At 44.2% G+C, this 20823-nt stretch overlaps 1 protein-coding gene across 6 annotated transcripts in view; it reads right to left on the bottom strand.

The window, feature by feature from the left end:
- PHACTR1 (phosphatase and actin regulator 1) overlaps nucleotides 1-20823 on the bottom strand; it is a 551321-nt gene that overhangs the window by 362785 nt on the left and 167713 nt on the right. The window lies entirely within an intron of this gene.

Below are 20823 nucleotides of genomic sequence, written 5' to 3'. Positions count from 1 at the left end.
TTGATTCCCTTGGACAAATTAAAAGAACCATACTAGTTGGACTATTTTAACAATTTATGGCATACAGATATGATTAAAGATTACATTAACTAGGGTAACAGGTAAAAGGCTTGTTATCTTTCTTCTGGGGGTGCTTTTATGACTTTAATGCCTTAAAATGACTGTTTCCATTACTATTCCCCATACCATCCCTGTACTAGAAAAGTAAAATCATGCTGCATTTATGCATTTGATATCCCTTAATCACTTACTGTTTGCCAGGGAATTGATGGATGTTGTGAGCATGTGATGAATAAGATTCAGACTCTGCCATTATGGAATTTACAGTCTTCTTAGAGCAAGAAGATAACAGACAGGTACATGGGCTGTTTCAGGGCGGTGTAATAGGTGATGGGTTAGAAGCACACACAGGTGCTCTGGGAGAAGACAAGCGGTCACTATCGCAGCCTCGAGGGGCTCCAGGAGGTTTTTCTGGGGAGGCTCTATGTGAGGATATGTAGATGATGACGAGGCAAAACAGTGGGGTAGGCTGGGTGTTTCAGGCCCAGGGAGCAGCATATGCAAAGGGCTTGGGGTCAGACACAGTAAGGCAAGTGCCCCAGTCCTGTGCTGGAGTGTCGTGCAAGGGAGCTGGTGGACATGGAAGGGTGGAAAGGCGAGTCGGGGGGAGAGCAGAGAGAACCTTATGGAGCCCATGCCATGCTCAGGGGGCGTGTGCTGAAAGCGACGGGAGGTCCTGATAACAAGGACGGATTGCCGTATAGAGAGAAGGTTCTGGCTGGAGCGCGGAGAGCGGGTCAGCAAAAATGGAAACAGTGTGCCATGTCAGGGGGTGGCTGAGGGGATCCCTGTGAAGGACGGTGCAGGCTGCCTGAGTAAAGCTGCAGTAGCCGTTATTGATTGAATGTTCTTGTCCCCTCTCCGAGCCCTGACTCAGACTCAGAGGTTGAAAACTAATCTTCGATCAATGATGTTTAGAGGTAGAGGTCTTTCGGAGGTGATTAGCTCATGAGGGTGGAGCCCTTGTGAATGGGATGTGTGCCCTTATAAAACAGACCCCAGAGAGCTTCCTCATCTCCTTTTGTCATGAGCAGTTGTAGCATGGACCGGGAAGCAGGCTCTCACCAGACACAGAATCTGCCGGCAACTTGACCTTGGACTTCCCAGCCTCCAGAACTCTGAGAAATACATTTCTGTCGTTTATAAGCCGCTCAGTTCGGGTATTCTGTCCTAGCAGCCGCAGTGGACTGAGACAGTAGCCCAGATGGAAAATGGTGATGTGTCTGAGACATTTAGGAGGTAGATTCGATGGATATGTTGGCTCTGGCATCAAGAGTGATAGCCAGGTTTCTGGTTTGGCAAATGGGCTCTGGGTATTGCCTCGTGGAGACACATAGAACGTATGTCATACATGTCATAGATGTGAGAACATAGAAGTCGCTGAGAGTGCTAAAGCCGAGCTCGGGACATGCTGCGGTTGTGGGGTCTGTTGGACACATGGTTTCAGGGTTCAGGAGAATGATTGGGGATTGGGGTTGAAATAGGTTTGAGAGTTCACAGCTGGTATTTGGAGGCGTGGGAGTAGGTGGGTCCCCTGGTGGAGAAGCTACAGAGAGTAGAGAAAAGGGGAGAGAGCAGGACAGCACATAACCACAAGGTTTAGGGGAGCCAAGGAGGACAAGGAGGCAAAAAAGGACCCCAGGAATGGCCAGAGAAGTAGGAAACAAATCCCAAGAGAATGAGGTGGGCTGAAGTCAAGGAAAATGGTGTATCAAGGAGAGAGATCGCTGGCTAAATGCTGCCCGAAAAGTCAGGCGAGGTAAAGACTGCAAAGTGCCCATTACACTTTGGAGCAAAGACATTTTTGTCTTTTTGTCTGGAGAGATTTCAGTGGAGTGATAGAGGTCAAAGCCAGAGAGAGGATATAAGTGTAAGTGGGGAAGTGGACACTAACAATGAGGTGACGTGTGTGCGCATGTGTATGTGTGTGTGTTAGGGTGACAGCCCCTGGCAATCATAACAGGGTGTGGGATTGAAGGAGGCTTTATTTTCCTGCCTGGGAGGAATTGGGCACGTTTAATGCCAATGGAAATATTCTAGCAGGAGAGGTCATGAACCATTTTCTGTGTCCCTTATGTAACAAAGGGACACAGAAATCAAGGCTGGTGATGATCCTTTTATTATTCTTTTCAATTCGGTGTGCTTTTCAGAAAGGTCTCCTTGAAGAAGAATGTATGTGATCATCTCGATTTGAGAACTTGTATCCGAAGCCAATGTTTCCACACCTGCTGCTGACCCAAGTGAGCAGATTTAGATGGAATTCATTGTCACGGCAAACTGCTCAGGCAGCTGGGAACTTAAACGTCAACATCAAGAAGGCATCAGTAGAACTTTTGGTTCCTTTACTTTGAATTCTACCCTGAACACATTTGAGAGAGACGCAAAACTGACCTTTCCCGATCTCCAGAGAGACTCCCCCCCCCCCAGCCCTCCAAAAATTGCAGGAGTGATACTTGAAAGACGAGAAAGAACCGCACAGATCAAAACCAATTGCATGGGAAGAGAAACATATAAGGAACTGTCAGTTCACTGGAGTTTTAAAAATGAGATGTTTTATTCCCTAAAGAAATATGGTTAGAGCTGTTTTTGGCACTAGAGAATGTTTCTCTGTTGTTTACTTTTATTTTTAACTAGAATCTCCCGGGGAGCAGGGACTACATCTGATGCCCTTAGCTCCTTTCCAGCCCATGGGACTGTCTGGCATTTTGGTCCTATGTGAAGCATTTAATTGCACCTTGGGGGGCAGCAGGGTGCAGGGCAAGTGATCTGGGCATGCTCAGTTCACACAGTGTTGCTCAGAAGTCTGGAACATGTGAAAGGAGAGCAAACAGTAATCAGGCTAAGGAATTCTCAAAAGAATATGGGGTCTCCGGTTCTAAAGAATCCGGGAGAAGCTCCCTCATAAATCTCCCAACTGCTGCTAAGCCAATTACAAAGTATATATGTAGTTCCAAAGTTAATTTCCTCTACCTGGCAATTGAAGTGCATTTTAATACCGATGTCCGGTTACAAGGATAATGGCTGCTAATGGGTTTACTGTATTATAATAGAGAGATGTAGTCCATGGCTTTATGTGCACAAGGATTATGATTGTTGTAGGTAAAGTCATTACGGTATTGGCAAGTTATCTAATAGATAGTCCCTCTGCTTGCATTACTTGTGTTGTTAATTCCCAAAAATATCTCTGAGAGGTTCCAACTAGCATGAGGATGCTGCCTTGTATCTTAGCAGCCAGGGCATTATGTTCATCTTAACCACGCACACTAAAGGAGGGCTTCTTTACTGGGGCTGTTTCCCCTCTTTGGAGGATCTCCCTGACACAAAATCTGTGGTAACTTCATAGAAAGTAAAGTTTCTTTATCCTGGCTGAAGTTACCTGGAGTTCTGGAAAATACAAGTGAGTGAGACCCACCAGAGACCAATTAAGTCAGAATCTCTGGGGGCTAGGACCCAGGCATCCCTAGTTCTAAAATTTCCCCAGGTAATTCTAATGTGCAGACAGACTTGAGGATCACAGATTATACAGTTCTAAGGGAGAGGATGTCACCTTGGTCTTGTTCTGATGGGTAAAATTTGCACAAACACAGCTCTCTTCTGTATCAGAGCTTGTATTTTATTTGGCAAGAGGTCACCACCATTGCTGCTGGCTTATAATCGCCAGGTTGACTGAGGGACCCCTCTACCATGCCGCTAAATGGTAAAACTCATACAACTTCACTATCTTCGTTTTTAGAGTTTTGTTAATAATAAAATAGAGAGAATCATAATATCAGATGAGAGTAGGTTAAATAAGTAGAGGATATCCCCAAAGTGAAATTTTAGACAGGTATTAAAAGCAATTATGCACATTGCTTATTCACATTCACTTAACTATTTTAATTTTTAAAATCAATTTATTTTTTGTTCTTTTTCAAATTTTTATAAAATTCTAGTTTGTTAACATATAATGTAATATTGGTTTCAGGGGTAGAATTTAATGATTCATCACTGACATACAACACCCGGTGCTCATCACAGCAAGTGCCCTCCTTAAATCCCATCACCCATCTAGCCCATCCCCCTCCATCAACCCTCAGTTTGTTCTCTATTATTAAGAGTCTCTTATTGTTTGCTTCCCCCCCTTTTTTCCTTCCCATATGTTCATCTGTTTTGTTTCTTGAGTTCCACATGAATGAAATCATATGGTATTTGTCTTTCTCTGACTGACTTATTTCACTTAGCATAATACCCTCTAGCTCCATCACATTGTTGCAAATGACAAGATTTCATTCTTTTTGATGGCTGAGTAATATTCCATTGTATATATCTACCACATCATTATCCATTCATTTGTCAGTATCTTGGCTACTACAAATAATGCTGCAATAAACATAGGGGGCTTCTATCTTTTTGAATTAGTGTTTTTGTCTTCTTTGGGTAAATACCTAGTAGTGCAATGGCTGGATCGTAGAGTACTTCTATTTTTAGCTTTTTAAGGAACCTCCATACTGTTCTCCAGAGTGGCTGCACCAGTTTGCATTCCCACCAACAGTGTAAGAGGTATTTAACAACTACTTTTAGAGGATCCTTCTAGGCCAAATATTCTTCTGAGCTCTAGGAATCTAGCAGTGAATGAGAAAGAGGCTTTCACATTTCCTAAAAGGAAGTTTAAAAAGAACATGCATATAATGATACCACTTTTGTGACATAGAGACATAAAAACATGGAAGATACCCATCAAAATGTTGAGATAGTTATCTCTGTGTGATGTAATTAAAGACCATTTTAACTTCCACTTTTTGGATTTTTTCCTATGCTGGGCACTTGTTATTCATGTAATTTTATGTATATAAGGTGGATCTCTCATTCCCTTTCTCAGATGTCCCACAGCTCTTGAGTGACTTGTCAGAGAGCAGGACTTGAACCTGTCATAGGGGCAACTGCGAGGCTGGCTGAGACATCAGCTAGAAGCTGCTCAAGTTCAACTGCAACCCGGCAATGCAAACCTGACTACTGAGGTTTAAAGCGTAATAAATCATAATTACAATAATATTCTTAGGCTTTCTTCCTCTTTATCAGCTTGTTTTTCTGTGCGAGAGCCTGAGATAGGGGCTCAAAAAGTACTTGTTGAATAAACGAGGGAATGATCACAAGGCGGGTTATCCTGAGCCGAATCACTCACATGCAATATTAAAAGTAGCCGCGAGATGGCGATAAAGTTTAAAAAGTGAAGTAGGGGGTGTCAAGGAAAAAAATCCCACAGGTCAGGAATGGGAGATGTGGTCCAATGCAAATTGCATTAAAGGGAGCTAACTGACAGCGCACGCTATCGCCCACCTGTGGAGCTTCCCATCCCTTGCCCCTGCTCGGCAGAGGGTGCAGCTCGCCTCACGTAAATAGATATAGGGTTCTTGAATCTTCTCTCCCTCCAAGGGCAGAGCTGCTTTGCTGAATTTGGAGGCCCATGTGACTCCTGACTTAGCAAAGAGTTTTAGCCTCGAGTGAGAAGAACCTCGGCTGTTTGTCCCCTCGAGGGAGAAGTGGTATCTGCAGTAATAGTGGAAGAAGAGGGAAAGAGGAAAGCTAACCATCTTTTTACCTTTGGTTAGTCTCATGGCTGGAAAAGGGGGGGGCAACAGGTTGGTTGCAAGTTACCGGTGTTTTCACAGTGCAGCTGCAGAGGCCCAGGGGCACAGCGGGCCACCAGGAGGAAGGATGGTGGTCCCCAAATACAAGTTCTTAAAGTCATACTTCTAACAACGAAGGGGTCACGGGGCTAGCACGCATATACCCAGAACCTGTCAGGGATTAGCTGGAGAGTTTACGATGTACTTTGTTGCTTCACTAATTTTCCAGCCATTCTGTGTTATTATCCTGGTACTAAGCAGCAGTTGTCTTCTGCCGACGAATGAATGTTTATTGAAAGTTTGCTGCTCCCCTTGACTCTAATTTCGGATTTTAATTCATAACATTTGGGTATCGGATGCAAAGAGTGCAGGCCAGCGCTGGAGTGAGACAGCTCTGAGTTTGGCTCCAACTTAGCACATGACTGTGTTCCTTTTTGAGCTCCTGGTTTTCTCACCTGTCCAGTGGGGCTTATGGGAGGGGGAGTCGGGGAATCATGTTTATAAAGTGCCCAGCATATATGAGAGGCTGGAATAATGGGATTTTCCTTCCTTTCCAATCTTTCCAATTTTAGCTACATTACTGACCTAAGAGGGTTGCCTGGACACTCTATGCTGTCAAGACCCAACACTTTTTCTCTCCCTCTTAACCCTCTGGAAGCCTCTATCCTCCTTCTTTGCCTTAAGAGATCCTAGCATTGCCTCAAAGCCTGGTTCCAAAGCCTGTCTCTTCCTCAGAGCCCCATCACCCCATCCCTAAACAGCCTTCTAATGAAACCTACTCTCCTTTGCTGTTGTCATTCATATGACTTGTACAACTTGTCCTACTCAGCGCTGATGGTTTCCTTGTCTTCCCACCACCCACTGTGGATTTCTTGAGGACAGAGGTCATGACGATGTCTCAGCTCCTCATATCTGTTTGAACAAGTAGAAGGATGAACTTTGATTATTTACACTATGCTGTCTCTGTGAAAAGGAAAAATATGTCTGAAACAGTAACTGCCATTGCTTCTGCTCTGCTTTACCATTAACTCAAGATACAGTCAAAGAAAATGAAACACTGTAATAGACCCTATTATTTTGACAACCAAACCAAAGTGGGTCCTGTACATGAGGATTTTGCAATCAAGTCCCCAAACCTCCCATGTAACTATAAATCCATATGGGTGTGTATGTCTCACTGCTTCCCTCTGACAGACCCAGAGCATTACTCTCCTAATTCAATCCAGGTTTGAAGAGCCCCTATCCAGGCAAGAGAAGTTATGCATGTGTAGTCTATTATTTGCATAAGGTGAAGCCCACATTAAATATATTAAATCATAAATGAGCTGGACACTGTCCCAGGCTTTTCAGTTTTTACCACGAGAACACTTTTCTCTAACGTGCTCCTTTGGCAAAGACCACTCATTTTGACAAGATGGCACAAACTGAGCAAAACTGCTTGCCTGCTCCCAACATTAGGCTAACAATGCAAGAGGAGCTCCATTTTTCAGGACTTTGTTTGGATGGATTGAAGGTTCATGGGGAGCACTACAGTATTCATACATTCAATACGAACTTTTAGCATACTCATTTAATAAGCTAGTAGCTTTATAGGGAAAATGTGTCTCTCATGTAGACTCTGTATCTACTCGGCCATGATGGTGGAAGAGCTAACAGAAGCCCTATGTGTATTATCTCATTTGATCCTCCCAACACCCTATAAAGCAGGTCTACTGTTATACCCATTTTACAGATGAGACTTGGGGAGTAAGTGTCCTGCTGAGGGTTATGCAGCCAGCAGGTGGGTGGAATTCATGCCCAGTTTGATTTCAGGGTTTACTATGTGCCAAATCCTGAAAGGCTTAGTAAAACCAGATTATTTTTGGCTCAGTTTTTATAATCCAATCAAGGATGGGTTGCATGTTTATACAGACTCTGAAAAATGTGGTCGGGGGGTGCAAATGCTGTAACAGAAGCACTGGGCCTTAAGGAACTTTGTAGGAGGAGCAGGGAGACCAAGAAGGCTTTTTGAGAGCAGTGAGCAGTGTTAATAACGGCATGAAAAGCAGGAGTTATCTGGAGTAGCCAATGATTAGGTTTGTCCATCAGAAGGCTCTGACTTAGGTAGCATCCTGAAATTTCAATTCTTTCTTTCCTCATGAAAATGCATCCATTTCTCAAGCCATGTAAGGACAACATAATTTTTGTAATGTAGTCAAAGCTTTAGGGTGGTCTCCATTGTCTTTGGCATTTAGCACACATTTGAGGAACCCAGGGGAAGAAGGGCACTTAAAAAGATTAGGGTTAATGTATGGATTAAATGACAAGGAACATCATCGCCACCCACGTGAGCTCAATAACACGATCTGTAAAATGGAAGGGGCAACGTCTAGTTTTTCACATTGATCACCCAGATGTCAAATGATGATGTTGGAAATGCTGATTTTTGCTTTTTCCAGGGGAAATTGGTACCACTTTGGAAATTGTTCCTTACTCAAACATGATGAATGAAGGCTTAAACCTGATGTTTAAAGTGCAAAATGATTTTTTTTTTACAATTTTTTTTTCTTTAAAAAGCAAGTAAAATGATGAAGGGAGTGAACTAGTGATCTACAAAAGTCCTTACATGTTCTATTTCAGGGAATGAAGATAGGGATTCACTTTGTCATTCAAGAACTTATTGAACGTCCACTTTGTGCCGAGCATTATTGTTGGTAGTTGGGATATATGAGCGAACAAAACAGACAAAGGCACTTAGACTCATAAGCTTGTGAAAGAGAGGGGAAGACAGCTATTAAACAGTAAATAGAATAGGCAAATTATTATGAGGGTTAAATGGTGATAAAGTGCTATTTGTAAAAAGAACAAGCAGAGCAGGGTCAGGAGGACCCCAAGTGTTGGGGTTGTTTACGTGGTCAAACATGGTGACCAGCCTCTGCCTCCCTGGAAAGGTGATATTTGAGTAAGTGAAGGAATTAACCAAGCAGATGTCCAGGGGAAGATCATTTCAGGCAAAAGAAAGAGAATGCCTGGAGCTAAGGCCCTCAGATGGGAACATACTTGGTTCTGGGGAAAAGGAGGCCAATGAGGCTGGAGCAGAGTGAATGGGGAAGGAGGGAGAAGGAAATGGGGGTATCAGGGCCCAGACCAGGCAGGACCTTGTAAGTGATTGCAGGGGATTGCTCTGAATGAGAGGGGAGCCATTGCCGGCTTAGGGAAGAGGGCACACGTCTGACTTCCGATTTCAAAAGCTCACTCTGACTGCACTACTGAGAACGGTCGGGGAGCAGGGTGTAAGTGGGATGGGGCAGGATCACAGGTGATCTGAGGGGTCTTGGACCAGGTGGTAGCACTGAAGACAGAGAAACCCGCAAGAGGGAGCTTCACAGGTGGGACCATGTTGTAAGATTCAGCCCCCAAAGCTCAACTCCAATCAAGCTCTGCTAATCTGGGGACAGTTAAAAAATAAAAAAAGAGAAACTCTGGGGCGCCTGGGTGGCTCAGTCAGTTGAGCGTCTGCCTTCGGCTCAGGTCATGATCCTGGGGTCCTGGGGTCGAGTCCCACATCTGGCTCCCTGCTCAGCTGGGAGTCTGCGTCTCCCTCTGTCCCGTCCCCCTGCTTGTGATCTCTCTCTCTTCCATATTCTCTCTCTCAAATAAATAAATAAAATCTTAAAAAAAAAAACACAGAGATATTGAACCATGGAACATTTTTGCTGTAATCATATTTCAAGTCTATATTTTAGTTATCTGATTTATCAAAGGAATGAATCAGTGAAAAAAAAACTTTAAATGCATCAAAATGGCACTGGATAACACTGAAACACTGGCTAAAGGAAGACTGCTTGGCTCATCAGTAAGTCTTACTTGCTGCCATCTGTCCCCAGATGTCCCAGAAATTTGAGAGAAGGCTGACAAAACTACTTCCATTTTTTTCCAGGCCTCCAACGTGCAAGGTGGAAGAGTTTTGGAACCCTGGTGTCAGATAAGCATATATTCCCAAGTATCATGATTCCTTTTTTTTTTTTTTAAGATTTTTTAATCTATTCATTTGACACAGAGAGAGAGAGAGAGAGAGCACAAACAGGTGGAGTAGCAGGTAGAAGGAGAAGGAGAAGCAGACTCCCCACTGAGCAGGGAGCCTGATGCAGGGACTCGATCCCAGGACCCTGGGATCATGACCCGAGCCGAAGGCAGTTGCCCAACCAAATGAGCCACCCAGGCACCCCCATGATTTCTTGACAGTTATAATTCTCCAAGCATTCCTTGACTAATATGCGTTTGATCATTAAATGTTGTTGCGATAGATATAGATAAATATGGATACAGCCAGCCACACAAACTTTCTGAAGGCCCTGGAACCCAGTAACCATTTACTTTCTGCACCCTTTGTCTGTGGGAAGAGTACTCCCACCCCACTGACCTTGATGTTGTGACCTGCTGTGGACAATGAAATATGATTGAGTACAGCATACATCTCATGAGGCAGACGCTTCAAGAGGCATTGCATGTTTCCACCCATTCTCTTAGTGTTTTCTTCTCACTAGACTAGTATGCACCAGAAAGATCCCTCCGGCATGAGTTCTGAAACCAAAAGACACACGGAACAGAGCCATAGCTGGTGAGAGAGCTCACACATAACATGAGTGAGAAACAAATGTTGCAAGCCACTGAGATGTTGGAGTTATTTGTTACTGCAGCAAAGCTAACTAATAAGTCATTCTGGATGGGTACATTTTCTAATTAGCAGAGGGTTTATTTCTTAGAGGGCAAATCTAACTAAAAACACACTTTATTTACCAAAAATATATTACTCAATGCATGGCCTTTAGAAAGAGTTAAGTAAGACTCCTTTTTAAAGACCTTAGGTTTTTAAAATTTATGATTAATTATAAAAGGCTGGTCTACATATAGCTTATTAAAATTTGGATTTCTGTTCAAAAATTTCTACTAAATAATACGCTTCTTAAGATTGGGAACAGTGTTGTACCCATCTTTGTGTTCCCAGCACCTAGAATGATGTCTGGCACATACTGGACTCAGTGTTTGTTGATACATGTGGTAAATGAATACAAGCTAAGTGAACCCACAACGTGCTAATATCACGCTCTCAGGCCTGGAGGATTACTGCTTCTGTGATTGAAAGGTGATATTCCATGGATGGGAACTGGGGGATGGCAAGGGTCAGTGATGGATTGGAGGAGGAAGACTATGAGTGTTTAGCTTGGCTGGCAGTTTTGTGTTGGCCAGGAAGATTCGGGGCGGGGGTGGGGGGAGGAAGAACAGAAGAGCATGAGCTGCATTCCACAGTTCAGAGGACTCAGCAGAAAGTAGTGATTTATTTTTTTTTTACAAGGGTATTTATTTGAGAGAGAGAGAGAGAGAGAGCACGAACGAGCAGGGGGAGGGCCAGAGGGAGAGGGAGAGAGAAGCAGATTCCCTGCTGAGCATAAAGTCCGATGTGGGGCTGGATCTCACGACCCTGAGATCATGACCTGAGCTGAAATCAAGAATCTAACGCTTAACTGACTGAGCCACCCAGGCACCCCAAAAGCAGTGATTTAGTAAGCTTATGATAATGTTAGCGATCCCCTTTACTGTCTTCAGGCACTGAGCATCCTGGCATGCAAGTCCCTTCTTTTCCCTTGTTGGTGCATGGTCAAAAGAGCAGAGAACTCTAAGAGGAGGGGGACAAGTGGTGTTGAGCTGGGGAGGGTGCACTCAGGAGAGGTCCTGATTCCCCAAACTCAGGAGGTCTGGCAAGCTAGAGGAAAAGGGGGCACCCTGGTGCTGGCCGACTGAGTGGGACTGCACATGGCTGATGGGGAAAGTCTCCAGCTCATAAAAAGAGAAGAAGGTAAAGGCGAAGTTAAGAGAAGGAGCCATCTTATCACATGGCACTGCACGGTGGTCTGAAACCAATGGACTTCCTTCCAGATGCCATGCTTGGAACCAAACTTTTTTGCTTCATGATCTACATTCCCTTATCCCTCCCTTCACTGTTTTTTTTTTTTTTTTTCTAAGTAACAGCTAAACCATTATTTGGATCTTCATTCCTTAAGTTCCCACCTGCCTCAGAATGCTGACTCACGCCAACAGGGCAAGCACCAAACACGAATAATGACTGAGCAAGTCTCTGCTCACCCCACCGCCCCGCCTCCTCCCTCTGCACCAAGCACCATCAAGGACTGTTCACCAGCTTCTCTCTGTGGGCTCTCTGCTTGGGTCCATGTTGTTTGGGATCCATCCTGGTAACTGGGGCCCTATATTGTCTATGACATTTGGTCTCAATGAATCACTTAACTTTAAAGCTAGGATTTCAGTTCATTTAGGAAGCCTGGCTAGCCATCTTTTCTGCGTCTCCTTTGCTTCCCCAGCAAAGCACTGATGTGGGAATAACAGATGTAGCATTTGAGAGCTGAAGTTCTGCATGGCCTTGGGGAAGTTCCTTAATCAGCCTACTTCTCTCCGTTACTCATCTGTAAATTGGGCATAATGATACTACCTCCCAAGAGTTGTTTTGAACATTTAACATTAAAAAAAAGTATTTAAAGTGCTTAGTGCCAACAAGCATTCAGTGAGGACGTTTATAATAATAGAAATCATTATTGAGATACTTGTCTTTAACATGGGAATTGTTAAGCATTGAGAGTGCCCTTTTAACTTGCAAACATTTTTCTTCATTTTCAGGAATGTGTAAGTCTTTGCCATTTGAATGTGTTTTTTTAAGCTGCTTTTTTAGCAATAGGACATACATTTTAATGCGAGGATGTACGTTCCTGTGGTTTGCTTCATCACAATGCAACAACAATCCAGTATTGTAAGGTCATAGTAGAATCAGAGAACTCTTTTTCATTTCATTAAGCTTCCTTGGACAGGGTTTTAAATGGTCAATTTTGTTCTTAGATCCTATTCCCTGTGTCCCTGTCATCAGATGAGATCCTCACTCATTTTCCATGTCATAAGGGTATAGATAAAGAACAGTATCTTCTCTCAGAATAAAGCCACAAGAGTGGCTGTGCCACTGTAAGGGACATGTTCAAACAACATCCTTCTGGTGAAATGATTCATAAAATGAACCCTTTGAAGGGAGTGGCACAGAGAGACAGAAAGAAAATGTCGCTTAGCCATTTCTAAAGCCAGACTACAATTTAAAACTTCAAAGTGAAATAAACAGGCAAAGTCTCCAACAGCCCCTGTCCCAGCTTACTAGAAAAGCAATTTTCCAGATAATAGGAATTCTCTGATCAAAGACATGCAGGCATTTCCCTTTAAATGGGTCAAGTGATAAATATCTACATGAAACGCCCAAATTAATAAATCCTTCAGCATTCGGAGAGCTTGAGAGGGATTTGGGCAGATGCTTGTGGGTAACCCTTCCAACAAAACTTTCTCAAAAGGCACCTGAGGAACCTGGAGCCATATGTGAGTGTCTCTTCACCATGGTGCTGTCTGGGCCGGACTCAGGGAGATTCCGGGAACCCTTCCTGCATGCCACAGGAATGTGTGGTAACCTCACTCCAGTCTGTAGATTTGAGCAAACCTTGGCCATGCCCTTAGATCTGCACTGTCTCCAAGTGAGTCGCAAGAGGATGATGTTAGAATCACCAGGCCTAACAAGGGCTTTCCACAGTAAGGAAGCTCCTACTCATCCTTCAGAACCCTACTCCCGGGGTACCTGGGTGGGTCAGTGGCTAAGTGGCTACTGACTCTTGGTTTCAGCTCAGGTCATGATTTCAGGGTCATGAGATCGAGCCCAGTGTTGGGCTCTGCACTTAGCTCAGGGTCTGCTTGGGACTCTCTCTCCCTCTGCCCCTCCCCCCGCTCTCTCTCTTTCAAATAAATAAATAAATCTTAAAAAAATAAAAAGAACCCTACTCCCCTGTGATCACTGCTTGATTATCAGGACAACCCCAGTGGCTCCTTTATCTGGCACTCTTATTAGAATATGTTAAGCCATCCAGTAATTATTTATTTATGATCAGTATTTCTTTTATAAAACCGAGTTACTGGAGAGCAGGGATCTGTGTGTGTGTGTGTATAGTGTGCCTAGTGCCTGGAAATGATAGGGTTCAGTGGCGAATGAATGAATGAATGAATGGCATATTGGTGCCATGTTGAGGTGTAAGACATTCTAAGAATTCAACAATCTAATGCTGTGATTTTCTGGAATAAATCATGGTGCTCATCTCTGGGTGTATATGATCCCTTTCATGAAAGTTTGTGCTGATTTACAAATGTACAAAAAGAAACGAAATGGAAAAAAAAAATCCATAAAGATTTACTGAGCAGAACACTGTGCGAGGTACTGGAAGATAAAAAGGTTTGGAGTAGGTCCTGCCCTATGATCTGCCGTGAGAATGTCAGTATGTATGTACTTAACGACCTGATAAACCCAAAGGACCATACAAGTGAAAAGAGAATAGTGATAGGCAGGAAGAAAGAAAAAGGAGGAGAAAATAGGAGTCCATCAGCCCTAGGGCCCCAGCTTCACCAACCTGCCCCAGCTCTCACCCCTGGATGGAAGGAGGGCACAGCGGCACCAGGCCATCTCTGGAGAGCATGCAACGTGGGGAACTCAACTCCCTTGGGGCCTGGAGTTTGGGGCATTTCTTTTTCTCTGCTGTGTGATTTTTTTTTTTAAAGATCTTATACCTTTAAAAAAAAAAAAAAGCTTGATGTTCTTGTTTTGATATATCCGAGGATGCGTGCAATGGAGCTGGCTCTCCCTTAGGCAGGGGCTGGGGTGGGGGTCCCCCTGCCAAGCTCCATCTCCATAACTCTGATTTATCACTTGGGGAACCTGTGAGGACTCTGCTGCTGACAACAGCATCTCTCTAGAGTCATTAAGCCTCCTGCTGGTCCAACGCCTCCTCCAAACAGGTGCTTTCAAAGGGCTTTGCGTGAGGTTGCTGGAGACCCATTAATCACCTCTCAATGGGTGTACACAAAGCTGTCTTGTTACATCTGGGATAATGAAATCACTTTCAAGCATTACTAGACCAGCTTAGATTCATTTATAACATACTTCTAAGTGCCTTACAGTGCATTCTTATTCTACTGAACCTCTGCAAAAACCTCACCAGGAAGGCAAGATATCGGGAGCACCCCCATTTTCCAGGGTTGGCTGTTGCAGAAGGGCAAGGGTCTTGCTTCAACCAGGGAGCTGGCCGACATGGTCACAAAAGCCCTAATGCTTCTCTCTCCTTCTTCTATTTTCACTATTGTCATCTTTCTCCAATTTTCTCAGTTTGCTTTGGATGCTCTATTTTGCGCCTAAGTTGATTTTAAGCAGATGAAAACATCTTTCCATACGGCAAAGTCATTAGTATCTGTTTTCAAGTACTCTTCTATTTTTCCTCATAGGTTTGAGGTTATGACTCTACGGTAATGCGGTCACAAATCATCACAAAGTCATTCTGTGGATTTTGGTTGCCAATGTCGTGGATCTGCTCAGCCCGTCGGCCTCCCCTTGGGGACAGACATCTCCTCCTTATCATGTTCCTTTTCTTGAGCATCTTCAGTCTCCCCCTCTTCATGCCTAATTACTTTCTCTTACATTCTTCTCCCCTTAACCTACTCTCTAACTTCTCAACCCCATTTCCCATTTCAAGATTGCCAGGGCTTGGCGGGGAGCAGTACCTGAATCCCTCCACTATCCTTCTCCTGTGCTGGAGCTCACGGCCCAGAGGAGCCCCTGCCCCCAGCAATGCCTCCTTCTTATATTTCAGTCTCCCTCATGTCTCTGTAGCACTTGGCCATGTTGAATTCTTTCTTTCCCTCCCTCCCTCTCTCCCTCCCTCCCTCCCTCCCTTCCTTCCTTCTTCTTCCCCCACCCCTTTCTTTCTGACACACCTTCTGCCCTTGGACTTCAGGACACTTCTGTATCTTGCCTCATTTCCTACCTCTCTGATCTCATTTTTGCTATCTCCGTCCTGCTTCCTGCACCTTGGGTGTTTCCGAGGGGCTGGATTGTAGCTTCTGTTCTTCTCCCTCCTCATTCTCTGCCTAAATTCTACGTTATAGTTTCAGTTATTCAAATGCATTTATGTTTATTGAGTTTATCACTGCTCAAGACCATTTGCTAAAGCTACTGAGTCCTGCTATGTCCCAGACCTTCTTCTGGGCCCTAGACCCATGGGGAATAGGATCAAGTCCCTGTTCCTCTGGGGAGGCAGACTGTGAACAAGTGGACAGATATTTCTCACAACTGCAGACATTGGTGAGTGTTAGGAAGGAAGGAAAACAAGATGATGGGCTAGAGAGCGTGGGGGCCACTGCCCTATCTTAGGGTGGTCAGGGATGGCTCCTCTTAGGGGGTGACATTTGAGCTGAGCCCTGAGTGATAAGGAAGCCATGGGCATCTCTGGGGAAAGAGTGTCTGGGGAGTGCAGCAGGGACATACATGACATCTACAAAGATGACTCTGAACTCAGGGCCACAGTTCAGGACTTTAAAGAGCTCCCATTCCCTCTCTTCAACTGCTTCTTGGCTGTTACCACTGTCACTGCGGGAACAGCTTGTCTGCAACCAAACTTTGCGACCATGCGCCCCACACGAGTTGGCTCTCTCTCATTTCTGCCTTCCCCACTTCCTAGGCTGGAAACTTGAGGCGTCACCTGGCACATATCACCGCCAGTGACAGTCCTAGTGTCCTTTCTGTCCCTACAGGCTCTCGCATCTCATGCAGCTCCTTGTTGCCCGGTTCATCCTGTAACTCACAGTGGGGACAAATAACTACCTAATAACTGCTCGATGCAGACGCACACTCTTGCAGGCACCGTGCTTGGCTCATGCTACCTGAAAGGCGGTATTAACAGTTCTGTTTTACAGATGGAGAAATCGAAGCTCAGTGTTTCCTCTAGATCAAAGCCTTCACTTCGCCTTTTTCTTTCTTTTCTTTAATATCTACAGGAAAAAGACCATATTTCTTAGCCTGATAAACAAGACTGCAAATTTCCTTTTGAATCACAACTCACTCACCTCCTCCCCCCACTTAACATGAAATCTTTGACTCTGCTAATCGATAAATTGATGTTGCTTTTACCCATCCTATTTTCTCACCCTGACCTTCACCCTGACCGCCATGTCTGGAATGCCTTGACCCTTTTTTTTCTTATTCAAATCTTGCTTAATCTCTGTTCCTCTTCTCAGGGATGCGCTCTCCATTCACTTAGGCCATGAAAACACATATCATATATTATTTGGGGATCAACTGTTTTTTTGGCTCTTGATCATGCATACATTTTCTCAACTTAACCATGAGCCCACCTGTCTTGCTGCAGAGCATAGTATCTGAAAGTGTGACCTCTAGACGGACAGTCTCAGAGTTTGAACCCCGTTTCTGTCCCTGAGTGGTCGTGTGAACTCTGGGGTTCTATTTCCACATCTATAAACCGGAGTTGATGATAATCGTACCTACTCAAAGTGTTGTTGTCAAGTTTAAATAAGTGAATGCATGTGAGTGTGTAGCAAGTCCTGTGCACGGTACACATTCAATAAATGTTAGCTCTTTGCACCCCAGCTTAGCAAGGTATTTGGGGAATAATGTGGCCTCAACGAATATCCTTCCATTATTGATCCACTCAAATCAATAAATACATGCATAACAGTTTTCTGACTATGGTAAAGTTGGAGAAAAATACCCATGTAAGAATAGAAGAACTGCCACAGTGGACCAGGTTCACCACCTATTTGTGAAAGAAGTGTGATATTGGTGTGGGGTTCAGGAGTCAGACAGGCTGCATTCAAATCCTGACACTTTGCCTCTGTGTTTTCTGGTTTCACCATCTGAAAAATGGGGATGATAATATTATGGGCTTCAGAGAGGTCTTGTGAGGACCAAATAAAGATAATAAATATAAAATATTTATTACTTAGTAAATGTTGGCTCTTGATATTATTGTGTGTTGTTGATTTAGCCCTGAGTAAGTCTGACTGGGGCACAAAGGTCCTGAGGGAAGGGTCACGGATTAGATTTGAAGGAAACCAAGAGGAAGGAAATAATTAAAACACGAGCCTTGAAGCTTCTGGAGGATTCTGGAAAATTCCAGAGAATTCTGGGCACCTGGGAAAAGTGGGAGGAGGATGCAAAAAGGAGCCCAGGAGTCTCTGAGAGCCTCTCAGTTGGCTGATTCCCAAGACTTCGCTGCATGGGGTTACATTTGAATTGGTTGAGTGGCCTTGGACAATGACATTGTTCTCTACTTTATCTTTTTTCTCAATTTCCACATTCAACTGAGCAAGACAGACCCTGCTCTCTCCTCAGAGAGCTTAACCCCCTCCCAGGTCTCTCTTCTCTCCATCTGCCCCCCTGTCTCTGCTTTGTTTCAAACTCATAGTCCAAGTTTCTTGCTCGGTTGATTGCCACAGCCTCCTAGAATCTTCACTGCTTTCAGCCATGCCTCTGTAATCCGCTCTACACTTGAGCAAAGTTAACCTGCTTGAAAAACATGACTGCAAGCAAGAACGTATTAAAATACTGAAACTGTGAGCTATTGCACTGCATCTCCAGACTATTAACAACCCCCTGCTGCTACACATGTCATCTCAATGCTGTTGACACAAGAAGAGGCAGAGGTGAAATTTTAAGTGGATGAAAGATTGATTGCATGGAGCCATAAATTCCAAACAAGTCCACTGAAAACAGTGCATCTGAATCTGTCTCATCCCTTTTTATTCACCTCCCCCCGTTTTAGACAACAGTTCCAAAGTATAACATATCACACTTTCAGGACCCAGGGAAATTAAGAGGGGGACGAGACAACTTAATGATGCTGAACAGCACGCAGGTGCTCTAAATATTTCAGAAGTGATTCAATTCTCTGAGGCCAACTCAATAATCCCCAGGGCAACCACATTAGCAGGCTGAACTCCAGCTGCACTTAGAGATGCTGGCTCACCACTCAGCCCTTGGTCATACACAGCGTGGTGTTTCTTTCCAGCTCTTCCACATGTGAGCTAAGCTTCCCTGTACGATGGTAAAATTCCCTCAGGACAGGAAACAGGGACTCAAGAGATTTACTTTCTTCTTTTGGCTCTACTGCCCATTAGTTCTATGACCTTGGAAATACTTAATTTCCATTTCAATTTCCCTCTAACTCTCCAATATAGGGGTTGAATTATATCGGCAAGCCCTTGATGAGCAGCAGAGTTCTTTAAAAAGTTCATCCATAACAAAGTTCATCCATCCATGCATTGGGATCAATAAATCTATAGGAGCTTATTATTGTCTTAATCCACGGATATTTCAAGTATCTATGATTTTGTGGGGATCATCAAATTTTGATTTATAGAGGATGTCCTTCTGCCCATGGCAAAACATTAGATAAGATCCTGAGATCCTCTGCTGCTTTAATATTTATTCATCCTTTCATTTAATAAATATTCACTGAAGGCTCCTCCATAGACACTCTGCTAATTGCTCTGGAATCACAGGTGGAAAGGTATGATTGGCTTCAAAAAGCAACAGACACTAAAGAGACCACTACAGTCCAATGTGATATGAGTCAGAAACACATAGAGGGAATTTCTAAAGGTTTCCATGAGTATATCCTGTGATCTTTCCCCACTCTAAGATAGGTACTCTGACCATCCCCATTTGAGGAAGAGTCAGTTAATGCTGGATAATGAATGGGTCTGGATGGCATAAAACTCTGTCTGACTCCAAAGCCTGAATTCTTGGCACTAAACCCAAACTGCTCTGCTGAAGGGGAGTGTGCTGACTCATTAGCTGACTCTTTCTCAAATGGGGAGTGTGTCAGTGGGATAGCTGACGGAGGAAGGAAATGTTGGAGGGAGACAGGGAAAGGGGCACGGGGTGGTGATGTAAGTCATCCAATGAATGGGGACTAGTTTGCCAGGTAGACCAGCAAGAAGCTCATTCCAAGAAGAAGTGAGAGCCAATGCAAAGCCACACAAGTGTGAAGCCACCAGGGAATACCCAGGAACCAGCCAGAGTTCTGTGCCCTGAAACAGGATGATGGGGTGTGGGGCAAAGCTGAGGAGGAAAGGGCTAGACATTGGGACTCTGTGTACTCCGGTTCTGCTGTGTGCTGGATGGTCTGGTGTACGGGAGGTACTCTCTCTTCTAGGTTGATTAGGATTGGATAGTGTGCATTATTCCATCATGCATTGTTTACTGGTATTTTCTTCCAGGTGATCCTGAGTTTGACAACTAGTCTACCTTCACCCTAAATTGACATTCAAGCCTTTGATTTCCTCTGCTGAGCTTCAGAAGGAAACAGCCTCAGATACCCCAAAACATGACACATCACAGGCATGATAAGCCTACAACATGAATACGTGCAAGTCATTTCACTGCTGCCCGTGGTAGGCTTTTAATCTTGACACTGAAGGCTTGCTTGTGGGCCTTGTCTAAGGATGCTGCATGTGTGGGGCATTTTTTCTTGAGACAAATTTTGGAATCACTATTTCTGATTCTGGGGAAGGCCTCTTTTGTCAGACTGTACCGATTAAGTATGTGCATGCCCGGTCTCGCAGGTGCACCCTGAGAAGTCAGTGATGTGGGGCACCTGGGTGGCTCAGTTGTTAAGCGTCTGCCTTTGGCTCAGGTCATGATCCCAAGGTCCTGGGATCGAGCCCCACATCGGGCTCCCTGCTCTGAGGGAAGCCTGCTTCTCCCTCTCCCACTCCCCCTGCTTGTGTTCCCTCTCTCACTGTGTCTCTCTCTGTCAAATAAATAAATAAAATCTTTAAAGAAAAAAAAAAGAAGTCAGTGATGTGTGTTTGTTCCCAAAGGAAGGGAGAAGCTGAAGCTTAGAGGATTGTTTTCTCATTAGGGCAGAATTCTAACTCTAAAGTCTACTAGCTGTGTTACCGGCTTGGATAAGTCTCTTACCTGCTTCTCATCTCAGTTTCCTGATCTGTAAGATGGGAATAATAATAACCACACGGGTGCGAGTACAGCTACTACTGTAAATAAGACACCATTGGATGATTAGGAAGGTTACAAAATTCATGTGTATCTTTAGTTTAGAACAGTGCCAGGTATTTTGTAAGCAGCACTGGAAGATGTGTTCCTTGTATAGGGGGCCCTGCTGAAAATGTGGGGGAAATCAGCCTTTGTCTTGCTCAATAAGCCCCAAGCCATGCAGAGGGCACCTTCCCCTAATTGCCATAAGCCTACTGAAGCAAGCAATCGTGCTCGCAGTGGAGA

The sequence above is a fragment of the Halichoerus grypus genome, chromosome 9 (genome assembly GCF_964656455.1).
Source record: "Halichoerus grypus chromosome 9, mHalGry1.hap1.1, whole genome shotgun sequence".
Classification (NCBI taxonomy): Eukaryota; Metazoa; Chordata; class Mammalia; order Carnivora; family Phocidae; genus Halichoerus; species Halichoerus grypus.
This window is presented reverse-complemented; position numbering and strand designations above follow the sequence as displayed.